The sequence below is a fragment of the Lithobates pipiens genome, unplaced genomic scaffold, assembly GCF_037356315.1.
Source record: "Lithobates pipiens isolate NorthernLeopardFrog02 unplaced genomic scaffold, aLitPip1_a1.2 Scaffold_19, whole genome shotgun sequence".
NCBI classification, from domain to species: domain Eukaryota; kingdom Metazoa; phylum Chordata; class Amphibia; order Anura; family Ranidae; genus Lithobates; species Lithobates pipiens.
The window spans coordinates 75,571,889-75,590,839 of NW_027507764.1; the positions used below are offsets into that span (position 1 = coordinate 75,571,889).

Below are 18,951 nucleotides of genomic sequence, written 5' to 3' on the forward strand. Positions count from 1 at the left end.
GGGATTTGGGGGGCAGGATAAGAACTGTTCTAGGAGAGGAAATTTGTGGAGTTGGGTGCTAGCAGTAGTGATCTCAGAGGGTTTGTGTTTGGAGTGGGGACAGGGGAAGGAAATTTGTGCTAAGAGGGGGAATTTTGGTGGGTTTGTGCTAGAAAAGGTGGTAATATGGAAGGGAGGCTTGTGCTAGTGCTAGAGAATTTATGCTGGGAGGGGGAAATTGGAGTCAGGGCAAGGATTTGTGCATAGAGGGGACATTTGAGGGGTAGAAGATTTGTACTAGGAGGGGGATTTTTTTTTCTGGGGGTGGATTTATGCTGGGGGCATATGCTGAATGAGGGGATTTTTGCTGACACCTAATGCTCATACACCTTGGGGGGGGGGGGGGTACAATTTGGCATGTTCGTCTGATTCCAAAGGCTGTTTTTTTATATTGAACATGTGACCAGCAGCAGATGAATAGACCCTCCTCCTGTTTAAGTTTCCCTGCAGAAAGGTTGGGAAAGATCTGGGTCATATGACAGCTGTATATCGATTAGGTAAAAAGGTACTTTTTAGAGAAGGGACAATGTAAATGAAACAGGCAGAAAATTGCTCATTGCTCAAGGAACCCGTAGGAAACTCTGGAGAAACCCTAGGGTTCTACAGAACCCTGGTAGAGAAATGCTGTTCTAGCATGTCTGCAGTCTCTGGTAGTCTTCTCAAGCATTACTGATCATTATGTGTGACCCTTGATAACGTCAAGGGCAGGATTTGAAGCCCCCTGTATCCCACAGTTTGACAACCACTGGTTTAAGTGGTAACTATGACATAGTGTATGCTGTATGTCATATTTACCTGTATCAGATATGTGATGAAATGAAATGCGTGAATACCTTCTGCACTCAGAAGGCTTTAGCCTTTATGCACATGGCCATACAGGGGCCATACAGTGTACAGAGCCTGTGTACTGACATTCCGTACCAGTACAGCCACCCATTGAGATGCATTAGAAGAGGTGACTGTGCATGGTTGAGTGCTGGGGGTTGCCTAAAGCACCCACTTGTTCACTAATGTATGCTTCGAACACAGATAGTGTGGCTTTGCAGTATAGGTTAGTGCACATGTGGGTGAATTACGCAAACCCAGGTGCACAACCACCAACAGCTGCCTCTTCTTATGCATCTCAATGGGCAGCTGTACATGGTGGCAGAGGGTCCCGGGAACATCATTAAAGTGATAGTTCACCTTTACCACAAAACTGCCTATGCTGATAATGGGTATCTGTAGATAAAAACAAACTGTGCAGTCTGATTGAAGTTGAATAATGCACATGTACTAGATGCAATCAGGATAATGGGGACCTGATACATATGTTGTGTGGCGCTGTCCCAAACTACACGTATACTGGAAGGGGGTGATTGATACCCTGAACACTGTTTTGGTGTCAAGTTAGATCCCAAGTACTGTCTGTTGAATCTGCTAGATGAACTTGAATGGGAAAATCATACCAGAGAAGCCTTTACAAGGGCCCTTTTTCTGGCCCTTAAACTGATAATGCTACATTGGAAGTCTGACTCCCTTCTCATGGTCAAAGAATGGATTACTGCTGTAGGAAATACGCTGAGAATGGAAAAAGTTATTTACCAACATAGGGGGTGCACCGGAAAATTTGAGACGTTATGGGACCCATGGTTGGGGACACCGGGGCTTGCCCCAGAGGACCTGATCATGGAGCAACTTTTGGGATTAAATGTGGGATAATGCAGATACCTTAACGAATAACAGATGGAATATGGGTAGGAGGCAAAGTCACTCATACTCCGGTTGAACGGTGAAGTGGGATCCGGTATTAGGATGTGGGATCTATGATGATGGTGGCTGTGATCAATATGTAATGTTCCCAATGGATATTGGATTGTATGTATATGCTGTATATGGACTACTGTTGATCTTTAGACTGTATGTAGTCAATTTAAAATAAAAACTGTTTTTTTTTTTATTAAAGTTGCTCTTGCTATAGGTGTAGCAGGGACATGCGGTGAGGTCAGTGGCTGGTGAGACACTGGCTAGAAGCAGAGCCAGATACACACAGGTTACATATGCTGCAATTGTTAGAGCAAGATCAATAATTCTAGCACTAGACCTCTGTAACTCTAAACATGTAACCTGTAAAAATTTGAAAGCGTTGCCTATGGAGATTTTTAAGTATTGAATTTGGCGGCATTAAACAAGTGTGCGTAATTTTAAAGTGTGACATGTTAGGTATCTATTTACTCAGCGTAACATTACCTTTCATATTATATAAAAAATAAAAAAAAATGGGCTTACTTTATTTTTATTTTTATTGTGTTTATACATGAAACAGTTTTACTGTGCAATGCATCATATTTACCTAATAAAATTATATAAAACATACTTTTAAAAATGTACTTTTTAGCCCTGAACATAATACAAAAAGATAGAAAATATATACAGTGGGGGAAAAAAAAAGTATTTGATCCCCTGCTGATTTTGTACTTTTGACCACTGACGAAGAAATGATCAGTCTATAATTTTAATGGTAGGTTTATTATAACAGTGAGAGACAGAATAACAACAAATATATCAAGAAAAACGCATTTCAAAAAAGTTATAAATTGATTTGCATTTTAATGAATGAAATAAGTATTTGACCCCTTCGCAAAACATAACTTAGTACTTGGTGGCAAAATCCTTGTTGGCAATTGTTACAAGTTTTTGAGGTAATTAATATTTTAAATCATAAAAGTTTCTGAAAATATATGTAAGTTATATGTTCGGTGGTAGGTGATGGTTTCTGAAGGTCACACAACAGCAGATCATATAGGGAGGAGGGGATTTGCTGAGTAGGTATTTCTATTTTTGAGTTACTAGTCAGAACAATGGGTGGAGTTATGCTACTTATCTATAGACTGAACCATATTGGGTATATATGCAAATGTGGGTGTTATTAGGATATGCTGACATAACATCTTGAAACAGTATAAGAATGGACTAGGGTAATAGGAAAGGGAGGATTGGTGGGAAGAGAAAGGATTCTACACTTTGGAGAATGTAGATCAGAAGACCCATTCCTCCTTCTGAGGCCATCACCATGCCATATGTTACCAGATGTCAATCTTGTCTTTGCTTGTCTTTCTGAACAATAAACGAACTATTGGATGAACGAAGGATTCTTCAATTTTTACTCCTGAAAGTACGTTTGAAATGCCTTGGAAGGAAGACAGACTTTACTGATTCACGTATTACACAAAGACTTTGCTATTCATTAAGAAACGCCCCTGTGAGTGAGTATGTAGAGTTTACACTACATTTACATTTTACTTCTTTACATTCACTTTTTACAGCAATCACAGAGGTCAGACATTTCTTGTAGTTAAACACCAGGTTTGCACATATCTCAGGAGGGATTTTGTCCCTCTCCTCTTTGCAGATCCTCTCCAAGTCATTAATATTTCAGTTCCCTCTGCATATTTTCTATTGAATTAAGGTCTGGAGACTGGCTAGGCCACTCCAGGTAACAAAAGTTTGAAAATACATAGAAAGTGACCTCTAAATATGTGTATAGACAAAAAATAAATATCAAAATATGTGTATAAACAAACAATATTTGTATAGAAACTGTATAAATAATTATCCCAGTGATAAGACAACCAAAAACTGTAAATGAATGATCACAGTAATAAAGTTCATAGATGTGCATATAGTCCAGATAAACATGCAATTTATCAATCCGGATGTATTGTGATGACAACAAAAATTCCTGTGGTATTGTGATCGAAGAGAATAGTATTTCACCCTGTGACGATCCCACCACCTTATAGGGCACGAGCTTACCAGATCTAAATGACCCTAGTAGACATACGCCTCAGGGGTCAAACAAAGCTTGTGATCTCAGCCAGTGTAATGGATATACCGATCATGGCATTTGCGACTCCAACAAACGACTAGATGAAGTAAGAATTCCTCAAGTACAAGTCCGACAACAACTCAGGCATGGGGAATGAAAAAATAAAGCCAACATGGCATAATAACGTTTTTTAAAAAACTCTTTAATAAAAATATGGCTAAAACTCACATTTCCAAGATGGGTAATACAGCATATCAGAGAGAAAAAGATGGCAGTAGCAGAGTCCTCCCGACGCGTTTCGACCCACCGGTCATCATCTGGGGTGGACTACCGCTACTGCCCTACTGCCTTATATAGGTACTCACACCCCAAAGTGAAGCAAACCCCTCAATCATCGCAATTATGCCCACTTCCGGTGTTGCAAGATGGCGGCCGGGCGTGCGTTCCAGGCCTCGATTCATATGCGCTCCACCTATACCTTCAATCTATTTAAAATTAGAGTCTAAAATAGAAATGGGAAGCGGTCATAGCTCCACTTCCGGTGTAAATAGAAATGGCGGCCTCGGCGTGCGTTCCACGCCTCGATCTAGCGTGCGTTCCACGTGCGTTCCACGCTTCGCATTACATGTGTTCCGCGCAAAAGAAAAAAAAGAAAAAAAGGGGAACCAAGAGCCTTTTGATATGATCCGATTGAGAGTGGCAAGGAGGACACCAATCCTCAATATGCATCACATTTTGCCATTTAGGGTGACATGGAAGGATATCACTTACCATTGCCCCGATTATGAACCGGAACAGGAAGTGCGCCTCCACGGACTCCGGAACCGGAAGTGAGTGAACGTCACTTCCGGTGCATGCGGAGAATGAAAACAAAGACAACACGTAGGGCTGGAGAGAGGGTTACTTCACTTCGGGTGCTTTTGAAAAAAGGTGGCGTGATGACACCTAGTGGCCATTAAAGAAATGGATAAAACTTCACATCAGCACATAAAGGATATAACCCATTATACATAATGCCATATGTTAATCGTCATGCAATCTAAATGACTATTTTATCATAGAGCATAAAAATGGAAAATAAATATACTAAAATAAATCAGACCTGTTATATAATCCTCATATGATCTAAATGACTGTTTCGTCATGAAACACAAAAATAAAAAATAAATAAAAAATAGAGAATAAATAAAATGAAATAAATCAAATCTTAAAATAAATGAATGGAATAAAAATATATGCAATGTAAAATGAAATAGAATACTTGTAAATATACCCACAGATTTACATTTATAATACCGAATAGCAAATTACCAATAGCGCTACAAGATCCTATGAGTCATCTATAAAGGCATTAATGTCCCACTCCACATTCATCCCGAATGGGGAGTGGGACTGGAGCTCATAGATCCAGAAGGTTTCTAATCTGGAAACCCCACGAGTTAGAGGCCCCCCTCTCCACGGTGGGGTGTATTTATCTATTGCAATAAAGTGTGTGCCACGTAAATCATTATTGTGACACTCTCTATAATGCTTCGGCACCGTGTGTTTGGACAATTTGCTTCTAATCAAAGAAATATGTTCACCGACCCTTGTGGAAAAAGTTCTGGTGGTACGACCAACATACTGTTTTCCACAAGGGCAGGTTATTAAATAAACCACATATTTGGTTTTACAGGTGCAGAAACATTTAATTGGGTATCTTTTCCCAGTTATTGTAGATGTAAATTCTGAGATTCTGCGTTGTGTCAATGCATTGTGTTGACACACGCTACATTTTCTGCACGGAAAATAGCCCGTCAGATTATGGAAAAAGGTAGGCCGGATAGGGGGATTAATGATGTTGGGGGCAATTTTGCCTTGTAGAGTAGGGGCCCCTCTGAATAGGACATTCGCTCTATCCGGAAGATTGGGACCAAGAACAGGATCCTTTTTTAAGACCTCCCAATGTTTGTTAAAAATCTTTTTTACTTGCCTGTATTGCATGTTAAAAGTGGTTATGAACGACCACTTAAATTTATCATTCTTGTTCTGAGGGGTTTTAACCTGTAAAAGGGTGTCCCTATCTATATAAGACACCTCCTGTAGTTGTTTTTCCAGGGTTGGTGCATGGTATCCCTTATCCAAAAAATGTTGTTTTAAACAATTCGCCTGTTCTAGAAAGGTGGAATCATCAGTGCAATTACGACGTAGTCTAATGAATTGGCTACGTGGGACGGAAGTGAGCCAGCTTTTATGATGGCAGCTATCCATAGCAATATAGCTGTTGCGGTCGGTGGCCTTGAAATGGGTTTTAAAACTAAAACCTCGTGTTGTAATTCCAATTTCTAAATCTAAAAATTGTATTTTTTCTGTACTGGTTTGATAAGTTAACGAGATTCCTCTGTCGTTGTTATTTAGACCACGGAAAAATTCGCAAAGTGTCTCAGGGGAGCCCCCCCATAGGAGGAGGATGTCGTCTATGTACCGGACCCACAACCTCAATAGTGGGCTCCGCCGGGCATAGACGACATCCTCCTCCCATTTGGCCATAAAAAGATTGGCCAGGCTGGGTGCAAATTTGGCCCCCATGGCCACGCCTCTACGTTGGGAGTAATACTGGCCATTAAACCAGAAGTAACTATGGCTGGTAGCAAATTCCAGTAATTCTATGATATAGTCTCGTTGGCAGGGGACTAACGTGTGTTCTTGATCTAGAAAAAAGCGTACCGCTTCAATTCCTTTATCCTGTGGAATACAGGTATATAAGGATGCTACATCGGCGGTAGCTATAATGCATTGTCCTTGAATTTGCATACCTTCTAGTTTTCTAATGGTATCCCCTGTGTCTTGTATATACGAGGGCATCTTTCTAACCAATGGTTGGAGGTAGAAATCTATATATCTGCCTATGCGTGATGTGACAGAGTTGATGCCACTCACGATTGGTCTGCCTGGGGGGGCCGTCAGACTCTTATGGATTTTAGGCAGATAATAGATTGTAGGTATTCTGGGGGATGTCGGGACCAAGAAGGCTTTTTCTTTTTTGTTCAAAATTTTTTGTTCAAAACCCTTATCGATGAGGGTTTTTAATTGTTTTTTGTAAACATTGGTGGGGTTGTTGGGTAATTTGCTATATGTATCTGGTTCACTTAAAATATTCCCCATTTCTTCCTCGTATTTGGTCTTATCAAGTATAACTATGCCCCCTCCCTTATCGGCGGGGCGTACTATAACTTGTTTTTGATCACAAAGAGACCTCAGTGCGGCTTTTGGCAAAGACGTGGAAAAATGTTTTTTGACTGGTAATTTAGCTAAATCACTGAGTACCAAATCTCTAAAAATTTTGACTGCAGGAGCCGTGGGTACTGGAGGGGAGAAAAGGGAAGGGTTAGATAACCCTGAGTGGACAGTGCCTGAAGTACTGGCATGATAATCTGTACGATACGGATTAGATGTAAGGTATCTTTGAATATTTATCTTCCGTGTAAATTTATGTATGTCTATAAAAGTGGAAAATTTATTGAGTTTGTTGGGGGGTGCAAATTTTAAGCCCTTGTCTAGAACTGACATTTCTTCAGGTGTAAAAGACTTGGTGCTTAAATTGAAAACCCCCTGTCCTGTCAGAGTCTTCTTCTTTTTCCGTCTTTGTAATCTCCATCCACCTTTCTAGAACAGGCGAATTGTTTAAAACAACATTTTTTGGATAAGGGATACCATGCACCAACCCTGGAAAAACAACTACAGGAGGTGTCTTATATAGATAGGGACACCCTTTTACAGGTTAAAACCCCTCAGAACAAGAATGATAAATTTAAGTGGTCGTTCATAACCACTTTTAACATGCAATACAGGCAAGTAAAAAAGATTTTTAACAAACATTGGGAGGTCTTAAAAAAGGATCCTGTTCTTGGTCCCAATCTTCCGGATAGAGCGAATGTCCTATTCAGAGGGGCCCCTACTCTACAAGGCAAAATTGCCCCCAACATCATTAATCCCCCTATCCGGCCTACCTTTTTCCATAATCTGACGGGCTATTTTCCGTGCAGAAAATGTAGCGTGTGTCAACACAATGCATTGACACAACGCAGAATCTCAGAATTTACATCTACAATAACTGGGAAAAGATACCCAATTAAATGTTTCTGCACCTGTAAAACCAAATATGTGGTTTATTTAATAACCTGCCCTTGTGGAAAACAGTATGTTGGTCGTACCACCAGAACTTTTTCCACAAGGGTCGGTGAACATATTTCTTTGATTAGAAGCAAATTGTCCAAACACACGGTGCCGAAGCATTATAGAGAGTGTCACAATAATGATTTACGTGGCACACACTTTATTGCAATAGATAAATACACCCCACCGTGGAGAGGGGGGCCTCTAACTCGTGGGGTTTCCAGATTAGAAACCTTCTGGATCTATGAGCTCCAGTCCCACTCCCCATTCGGGATGAATGTGGAGTGGGACATTAATGCCTTTATAGATGACTCATAGGATCTTGTAGCGCTATTGGTAATTTGCTATTCGGTATTATAAATGTAAATCTGTGGGTATATTTACAAGTATTCTATTTCATTTTACATTGCATATATTTTTATTCCATTCATTTATTTTAAGATTTGATTTATTTCATTTTATTTATTCTCTATTTTTTATTTATTTTTTATTTTTGTGTTTCATGACGAAACAGTCATTTAGATCATATGAGGATTATATAACAGGTCTGATTTATTTTAGTATATTTATTTTCCATTTTTATGCTCTATGATAAAATAGTCATTTAGATTGCATGACGATTAACATATGGCATTATGTATAATGGGTTATATCCTTTATGTGCTGATGTGAAGTTTTATCCATTTCTTTAATGGCCACTAGGTGTCATCACGCCACCTTTTTTCAAAAGCACCCGAAGTGAAGTAACCCTCTCTCCAGCCCTACGTGTTGTCTTTGTTTTCATTCTCCGCATGCACCGGAAGTGACGTTCACTCACTTCCGGTTCCGGAGTCCGTGGAGGCGCACTTCCTGTTCCGGTTCATAATCGGGGCAATGGTAAGTGATATCCTTCCATGTCACCCTAAATGGCAAAATGTGATGCATATTGAGGATTGGTGTCCTCCTTGCCACTCTCAATCGGATCATATCAAAAGGCTCTTGGTTCCCCTTTTTTTCTTTTTTTTCTTTTGCGCGGAACACATGTAATGCGAAGCGTGGAACGCACGTGGAACGCACGCTAGATCGAGGCGTGGAACGCACGCCGAGGCCGCCATTTCTATTTACACCGGAAGTGGAGCTATGACCGCTTCCCATTTCTATTTTAGACTCTAATTTTAAATAGATTGAAGGTATAGGTGGAGCGCATATGAATCGAGGCCTGGAACGCACGCCCGGCCGCCATCTTGCAACACCGGAAGTGGGCATAATTGCGATGATTGAGGGGTTTGCTTCACTTTGGGGTGTGAGTACCTATATAAGGCAGTAGGGCAGTAGCGGTAGTCCACCCCAGATGATGACCGGTGGGTCGAAACGCGTCGGGAGGACTCTGCTACTGCCATCTTTTTCTCTCTGATATGCTGTATTACCCATCTTGGAAATGTGAGTTTTAGCCATATTTTTATTAAAGAGTTTTTTAAAAAACGTTATTATGCCATGTTGGCTTTATTTTTTCATTCCCCATGCCTGAGTTGTTGTCGGACTTGTACTTGAGGAATTCTTACTTCATCTAGTCGTTTGTTGGAGTCGCAAATGCCATGATCGGTATATCCATTACACTGGCTGAGATCACAAGCTTTGTTTGACCCCTGAGGCGTATGTCTACTAGGGTCATTTAGATCTGGTAAGCTCGTGCCCTATAAGGTGGTGGGATCGTCACAGGGTGAAATACTATTCTCTTCGATCACAATACCACAGGAATTTTTGTTGTCATCACAATACATCCGGATTGATAAATTGCATGTTTATCTGGACTATATGCACATCTATGAACTTTATTACTGTGATCATTCATTTACAGTTTTTGGTTGTCTTATCACTGGGATAATTATTTATACAGTTTCTATACAAATATTGTTTGTTTATACACATATTTTGATATTTATTTTTTGTCTATACACATATTTAGAGGTCACTTTCTATGTATCTTCAAACTTTTGTTACTTTGTAGCATCACCCCTGTCTCTTTGGGGGTTATTATTTTTTTCATGCTTTAGTATACATGAGCACATACCATTTTGGATCATCTTAAGTCATATAAGCAGAGCGCTTACACTACACTTTTTGACATATCTCTCAGCTAAAAGGGTCCCTAATTTTAGCGTGTCAGCAGCCGATCGCTTATATATTTTTCTTTTCTTCTTTCCATTTGCGCAATATTGTTGTTATAGATTTTGTTACTAGGCCACTCCAGGACCTTAATGTGCTTCTTCTTGAGCCACTCCTTTGTTGCCTTGGCCGTGTATTTTGGGTCATTGTCATGCTGGATTCATTGTCATACCCATCCACGACCCATTTTCAATGCCCTGGCTTTGGAGGTTCTCACCCAAGATTTGATGGCACATGGCCCCGTCCATCGTCCCTTTGATGCAGTGAAGTTGTCCTGTCCCCTTAGCAGAAAACACCCGCAAAGCATAATGTTTCCACCTCCATGTTTGAAGGGAGGGATGGTGTTCTTGGGGTTATAAGCAGCATTCCTCCTCCTCCAAACATGGCAAGTTGAGTTGATGCTAAAGAGCTTGCTTTTGGTCTCATATGACCATAACACTTTCACCCAGTTCTCCTCTGAATCATTCAAATGTTCTTTAGCAATCTTCAGACAGGCCTGTGCATGTGCTTTCTTGAGCAGGGGGACATTGCAGGCACTGCAGGATTTCAATCCTTCACAGCATAGTGTGTTACCAATTGTTTTCTTGGTGACTATGGTCCCAGCTGCCTTGAAATCATTGACAAGATTCTTCCATGTAGTTCTGGACTGATTCTTTACCATTCTCATGATCATTGAAACTCCAGGAGGTGAGATCTTGCATGGAGCCCCAGACTGAGGGAGATTGACAGTTATTTTGTGTTTCTTCCATTTGCGAATAATCACACCAACTGTTGCCACCTTCTCACCAAGCTGCTTGGTGATGGTCTTGTAGTCCATTCCAGCCTTGTGTAGGTCTACAATCTTGTCCCTGACATTCTTGGACAGCTCTTTGGTCTTGGCCATGGTGGAGAGATTGGAATCTGATTGATTGTTTCTGTGGACAGGTGTCTTTTATACAGATAACAAGCTGAGATTAAGAGCACTCACTTTAAATGAGTGCTCCTAATCTCAGCTCGTTAAATGTATAGAAGATACCTGGGAGCCAGAAATCTTGCTGATAGGGGATCAAATACTTATTTCACTCATTAAAATGCAAATCGACTTATACCTTGAAATGCGTTTTTCTGGATATTTATGTTGTTATTCTTCTTTCACTGTTAAAATAAACCTACCATTAAAATTATAGACTGATCATTTCTTTGTCAGTGGGCAAACGTACAAAATTAGCAGGGGATCAAATATTTTTTTCCCTCACTGTATAACTGAGAAGACAGACAATACATGCCCATTTTCTTATATCATGTAGAACCAGTATACAATTTGGAAGAGACAAATACTGGAACCTCTGTGAGAAGTTTAAGCACGAAAGCACACGGTGTCAGATTATTATTCAATGAGGTTTGTTAAAAAAGGCAGCGGGTCAGGAATGATTCCCAGAATGCTGGGAGCTATAGACAGGAAGGCTCTGGGCAGCTGACAGCCTTGAGTAGTACAGTCATCCAGCAGGCTGCAGAGGGAGATAGCGTATTTCGGGAGCCATGTGAATAGGATGCGTCAAGCTGATTTTTCTTTCCAGTAATGGAGGTTTTCCATGAAAACAGAAATGACTGCCAGTAACGGTTGAAATAAGACCGGTGATAAAACTCCTAACTTCAGATAAGACCAGACTTACAGCTTTAGGAATGAAAACTGAAAAGGGCCACAAATATCTCATTTTTGTTTTGGATATAAAAGAGAGTACATCTCGTAAAACATTTATTTTTATTGCAATTGAACAGTTACAAACAGGATGGAAAGTTATTGTACATTTATTTTACACAGCCCGGAGTTTCTTAAGCTCTATTTCATATAATATATATATACATATATATATATATATATATATACATATATATATATATATATATATATATATATATATATATATATATATATATATAAAGAACATAGTTATTAGACAGGGGTGGAGAAGAAATATGCTCAGCACTTTAGGTATGAAGGAATGGCCACACCATTTAACCTTATTGTAATCTTAGAAATGACAAAGCCATCAAATCTCAACTCGAAAACTTTTTATTTTGTTTTGGATAGAGAGGGGAGTGAGCTAGGGCCTCTGTCTGATTTTTATTTTGCATTTTTAAGGCTTTTGGCTATATGTGGGATCAGTAAAATCCATTTCCAGACTCTCAACATGTGTGCCTGGTGCTCCTTCTGGCTCATCTATTTAATTAGAGTTCTTACCTCCAAGGGGACCCCTGTTTTGAGTAGAGCTGCCAAACCTAGTGTAGCACCCTCCTAGATGAGTGCTATTATTAGATGCATATATTTATTGTGAGAACTTTCTTGATCATAGGTGTGGAGCTATGCAGATGGCAGCTTAAATATGTATACGCCCCTGGTCAATGCCAGGGAGCTGGCCCTGAAGGCATGCTGGAAGACAGTATATATTCTCTGAGCACACAAGGCTCTGGGTCTTTTTCCTATGTAGCCTGGAGAGTTAGCTGCCCTCCAGGGCAGTGCCGTCTTGTGCTTGCTGTTCGTGAGGCCTCAGGTGGGTGACCTGGGGGCCTGGATGCTAAAGCTTCTGAGAGCTGACTGAGGGGCTGTCTGCTGAAGATCTAGTCTGATATCACTGAAGGAAAATTTCGCTTGGAAGTTGGAAGGAGGTAACCAGCTTTCCCTGGAAATTTTGTGAATACAGACTGCTGTGAGATCTTAGAAACTTTTTGGCTGCTGCCACCCTTCTTGAGGTAGGTCAGCTGTGTGTTACTAAAGGGGACATCGGCTGGTGTCCTGAAGAGCTTACTTTATCTAATTCCTTGTGAAGGGACTCTGCTCTGGTTGCTAAAGTAAGAAGCTTGTGTGCTCTTAACTGCTTCTACTCCAAGCCAAATCCACAATTTTCTATATGCAAGGACTTCTGCTTCACCTCTACATCTAAGCCCTTGTACACACAGTCGGAGATTCCGACTACCAAATCCGTCGAGTAATTCCGACGGATTAATTCCGGAAGAGATCCGGAAGTGATGTTGCATACACACGGTCGGACTAAGTTGTCGGAAAATCCGATTGTACATAACGTGATGACGTTATTTCGTTAGACGGGACTACGTTCAGGCTAGTAGCCAATAGCTTTGGTCTAGGAATTTGATCTGAGCATGCGTGGCACTTTGTCCGTCGCAGTAGGCTACACATGATCGGAGTATGTCCGATAGGATCAATTTGTCGGAAAAAATTTAACCGGCAAGTTGGAAAACTTGGTCCGTCGGATATTCTGATGGAAACAGTCTGATGCAGACCACACACAGTCGGAATATCCGACAAAACGGTCCGATAGGACACATTCCGTCGGAATCTCCGACCGTGTGTACAAGGGCTTACTGTTTCTACTACAAACCCAGGTAACAGTTGGCTTTTCTATGCTCCAGCAGCACAGGCTGAGAGTGTCTGCCAAAAAGCACAAATCCTGCTCCTGTTGCTGTGCAGAGTCTCAAGTGCAGTAACCAGTAGCAACCTGCATATAGAGATGGGGAAGAAGGAGAAACACCTGGCCCTTTGAGCTATCCCATGGGGTCCCACTGAACACTAGGGACCCTTACATTCTTTGAAACTTTTGATTCTCCCATCTCTCCTGATGAATATTCCCTCCCCAGCCATCAGATCACCTGTTATCAAGGGGGCAGCTCTCACATGAGGAAGCAGAGAAGCCGTGCTTCTATGCCAACTAAGATACGGTTTGGAACAATACGTGGTGAATCAGTAATAGGGTAATAATCAGCTGAATGGAGCCTATAAGCAATACTGCTGACTAGTCCTTTGTTTTGCCCTTTTTGGACACAGTTCAGGCCCTCTTTCATGGGTGCACAGCCTGTATGTCACAGGGTTGGATGAAGCGTGCATGTCCATCTTTGGTGACTAATGACTGCATGCATTAATTAAATGAACATCTATGACCCTGACACTGTTATGAGTAGATTTTACTCATCAAAGAGCAAAGGTGCTGTGCTGGGGTGTACAGTGTCTCACAAAAGTTAAAACACTCGCATTTTTGTAAATATTTTATTATATCTTTTCATGTGACAACACTGAAGAAATGACACTTTGCTACAATGTAAAGTAGTGAGTTTACAGCTTGTATAACTGTAAATTTTCTGTCCCCTCAAAAAGCCATTAATGTCTAACCCGCTGGCAACAAAAGTGAATACACCACCAAGTGAAAATGTCCAAATTGGGCCCAAAGTGTCAATATTTTGTGTGGCCACCATTATCAATTTCCAGCACTGCCTTAACCCTCTTGGGCATGGAGTTCACCAGAGCTTCACAAGTTGCCACTGGAGTCCTCTTCCACCCCTCCATGATGACATAACAGAGCTGGTGGAAAAATGTGAGGGGTATACTCACTTTTGAGAGATACTGTAAATGGGGGGGATTGGAGGTAGTGTCCATACAGTGGGTATTGTTTCACATTTTATAGCTTTTTAGTGTTCCACCATTCCCAAAGTATTTGTATAAAATAGAACCAGGGGGTTCCTATTTCAGCAGCAGAATGCTGTACCACAGTATTTTAGGCATTTATTATAGCAGAAACATCCCAGATAGCAAGGATAACTTACCACAAATTTGTGGCAGTGTTGAATTGTAAGTCTGTTAACTTGCTGCAAATTTTCACTGGCAAGTTGTACAGAGCACTTGAAGCCTAAGTTCTAGTTCCAATTTGTAACAGATTTGTGTGGCAAGTCTCTAGCAAGAACACAGTTGCAGTGGTGAGTCTACAACAAGAGCTCTGAAAGTCTACAGTATAAAAAATCAACCACAGTGCCCCCTGTGGTGGGATGACTATTGCACAACATAACTAAACCAGAACTTGCAAAAGACCTCCAGAATATTTGCAAAGAAAGTTTATCTGCAGTCATGCAATGCGGACTTGCTGCAACTGTGCAACAAACTTGTGAAGTCTGGCAAGTCTAGCAATAGCTTAGAAAGTAATTTTCAAATTTGCAGCACAATTGCTTGCTATCTGGGGTTGGAGTTAAGGCGTCACTTTATGTAACTGGGATAGTTTAGTTATAGGTGGAATCTGATGGAATGAATGTCTGTTCTTGTATTTTTAGAGGATCTAATGGAGTTGCAAGTTCTGTCTGTCACGGTTCATCCCCTACCTTGACACTATGTGTTCTCCAGCCCATGTTGAAGTGTTCCCACTAATCTTGTGATATTTAATGCACATTAAAGTGGTTGTAAACCTCAGACATGAAATATGAACAAAGTGTAGCGCCACCCCCACAGGAGCCGCTGGTATTTTTATTGGGTCCCTTCTGCCCTGCACCTGTGATAACTCGTCCCTTTCTTGGACTTGAGGAACACTGACACACCTCAAAGGTTTAAATGGGCTTTATTTCATGGCAAAATCCTAGAAAGAAATGGGTTAAATAACAACATTTTCCAATATAGCAATGTAGGCACCTTGTTAATTGACACCATACACAGTGTGTCACATTTCATTCACCACATCTGCCTGGGAAACAACTGGTGCACAAACGTGCACTAAGCAGGTGCTAGTGAGTGATACTGGCTTGTAATTGCAGAATAATGACAATCAAACACAGTACAGCAATACAAATGGCATTTTTCAAAGGTAATACAGCCTGCCTACTACCTAGTGCAAAGTTGTCCTGCCTAACCACTGGCCAGTGGGACTATGTAGAGAGTCTGCCAGTGATGGGGCCCTTGCGTGGGAGTACTCACTAAAGTAAATAAGATGGTGGCTGGAAACCTCTCACCATTGATGACTGATTCAAGTCCTGAGGGGTTCCTCTATGGCTGGTGAAAGGGTCCTTCCTCTTGAGCCAGCTCTCAAAAATGGGTCCCAGAGTCCTCTCCTCAGATCCCAGATGGATCTCCTGCTTCTTTCAGTGGTGAGAGGTTCAAAAATGTCCCACAGACAATCGGGAACCAGCCTGGCTTAGGTGGCTAATCAGGAGTCCTCCTTCTCCAGGGTTGTCAGGGGCAGGGTCCTCTTCAGCTGTAGTAACAGCCAGTCAGGGCACAGTCCAGTGCCCTCTCTCCCTGTAGCTGTCTATCACAGGGGAGAAGAAAAAGAAATGTCCTTTCTGTGTTTGTTTTGTCAGCACTGCTGAAATTTATTTTTTAAAGAGCCCAGCGCTACATTTCCCCCCCCACCAAAGAATCTTTGGTCCTCCAAAGAACAAATATTTTAGTTTTAACAATAACTTTAAAGAGTCCAGCTCTACAAAAGCATATCCCTCTATAGTGTATATGTGTCTCAATTAAGAGTGTTAAGTGTAATAATTTTTGTCTACTGTCTTGTTCCTCTGCTATCAGCATGAATCACTTTTTCAAGTTTTCCTGACACTGAGAGAAAAAATGTGACAGGGGAGGGATCTCCAGCTGATTGACATCCTCACCTCTGATCCTGTGTGCTTTGTGAAGGGGCGGTGTGTCTCTTCCCCCTAATCAGCTCTCAGAGCTCTCCTTACTGGGCTCTACAGAGTGAAACTTTGGCTCATCGCCCCCCTTTTTTTTTTACAGCGCAGACAAACTTTATAAATTTGGCACTTTGAATGTCTGTAGAGAAGACTGCAGATAGACAGGTACAACATATGCAGAAGGATTTGTTTCATCCTTTGTTCTGTGCATCACCTGAGGCTAGTTACTTCACTGGGTATATGTAAAGGTTTACAGACACTTTAAGATTGGAATTCTTTATGCGCTTCCACTTTGTGCAGATGCAAGAACTATAGCTCCGAGATCTAGCCTCTAGGGCAATCCACGGAAGTGGGAAGCCGTTGGGTGATTTTAAGATTTTTCCCTGTAGAAAAAGCTGAAATATGAATCTTGAAAAGATTCTTTAATGTGATACTATCTCCTGGTTGTTCAAAAGATTTGAAAAGCAAGTGTTCAAATCACGTTAAGTTTCTTCATCAAATATTATGCCCTAACTCATTTAGAAAGCTTCAACCTCAAGTCTATTGACTGAGCCAAGGTAGTGGTATTATGTTATCTCTAACTTTTCCACTTTAATCTAAAATGGATCTTTGCTTTTATTCCCTCTATGCAGCACCATAAATGGGTCAACAAATAAAAATGAAATATTTCAGACTGTAGTGCAGGTAAACAGAAGAAGGTAACAAAGGAGTGTCACACAGCAGTATATCAATCAGCCAGGGGCAGAACTGAGCCCTAGCAAGGCCACAACTGCAATGCAATTGTCGGGAGCAGCAGGGAGCAGCTTAGCCATGTTGTTACTCGCAGACCCCTAGAACGAAAACAATAATTGAAGTCCCCTTTTTTATATTGCACGGTGAAACCACTCAAGATAAAAATCTTTATTTTCCAAAAAGTGACAGTTATTTACAGCTGTTCAGAGATTGGATGTTAGACCTGAGCAATGTCATATAGATGGGGCTCATGTGCTCCTGTACAGGGCTTTTTTTCTCAGAATAAGTAAAGGTACCCCCTTTTAGAGTCGCCCCTTATCTCCACCCCTACCCATCTTCGAGCACCATCCCTTGGGTCCACCCCTACCCACCTCCCAGCAACGTCCCTTTTAGAGAATAAAGAACCAAGTATCATTTTGTGGCGCTAATTTATTTGTATCCAATTTGGTAATGTTAACAAGAAAAACAGTAAAATAGATCCCCTGCAGCCAGCAACCATAGTAACCCTCTGCAACAATAGATCATCCTGAAACAATGTATCCCCGGCTCCCTGCAACAATAGTTTGCTTCCTGCAACAACAGTACCCCCCCAGCAACAAAAGATCTTCCAGCAACAATAGGCACCGCCACAACATAATACCCACTAGTGACAATAGATCCCCCAGCTGCCTGCATCTATAGACCCTCCGGCACTCAATGTCATTACATACATGCAGTGTTGGAGGTGCCGGAACTGATTTCCCCCAAGTTCCCGCTAAAAGAAAGCCCTGCTCCTGTATACCCAGAATTGCAGGGCAGTGGATTTCCGGAAAGGGGGAGTATTATTAGGTTGGGGGAGGCTTTGCACAGAAACTCTCACTTTATACTGAATGGGTAAAAGAATATCTTTGTAATTTAACCACTTCAATACCAGGCACTTTCACCCCATTCCTGCCCTGGCCAATTTTCAGGTTTCATTGCTGCTGCACTTTGAATGACAATTGAGCGGTCATGCAACACTGGACCCAAACTACATTTTTATCATTTTGTTCACACAAATAGAGAGTTCTTTTGGTGGTATTTATTCACCCCTGTTTTGTTTTTGTTTTTTTTTGCTAATTAAAAAAAAACGAATTCATGAAAATTAAAAAGAAAAAAAGAAAAAATTGTTTTGTTTGCTTTTGTTAGAAAATTTTGCAAATAAATAATTGTTCTTCCTAAATTGAGCCCAATATGTATTCTGCTACATTTCTTTGGTGAAAATAACCCAGTGTTTATTATTTCGTTTGTAGGAAAGTTGTAGTCCACGAACTATGGTATATATTTGAAACTTGAGCAAACCTGATGTACTGACAGCCTTCCCCATCTCATTTCTTGAGGCCCTAAAATGCCGGCACAGTAGAAATACCCCCCGAATGACCCCCTTTTTTTGAAAGTAGACAGTCCAAGGTATTTAGTAGAAGGTATGGTGGTTTTGTTTTTTATATACTGTCTCCAGTGCACTACAGCATTATCATATAGTGGCGGTGATCAGGGACATAGTGTCAGAAACCATGAATCAGACAGAAGTACAAACAAATAACACTTGTTTATTAATAAAAATAAAAAGGTAAATAGAAAAAAGCGTAGTCAAGCATAGCCAGAGTCCTGTAGCCAGATCGGGTAGT

At 41.0% G+C, this 18,951-nt stretch overlaps 1 protein-coding gene across 3 annotated transcripts in view; it reads left to right on the forward strand.

The window, feature by feature from the left end:
• The window catches only part of MALRD1 (MAM and LDL receptor class A domain containing 1), a 696,170-nt gene that overhangs the window by 116,824 nt on the left and 560,395 nt on the right, over window positions 1-18,951 (forward strand). The window contains exon 1 of one of the 3 annotated variants that reach the window (XM_077490932.1): window positions 2,815-3,284. The exons of 1 other annotated variant lie outside the window; for it this stretch is intronic. The gene's annotated coding sequence lies outside the window, so the exon portion shown is untranslated. Of the gene's footprint in view, window positions 1-2,814; window positions 3,285-18,951 lie in introns of those variants that run through there. One more of the 3 variants, XM_077490933.1, reaches the window with a different exon arrangement.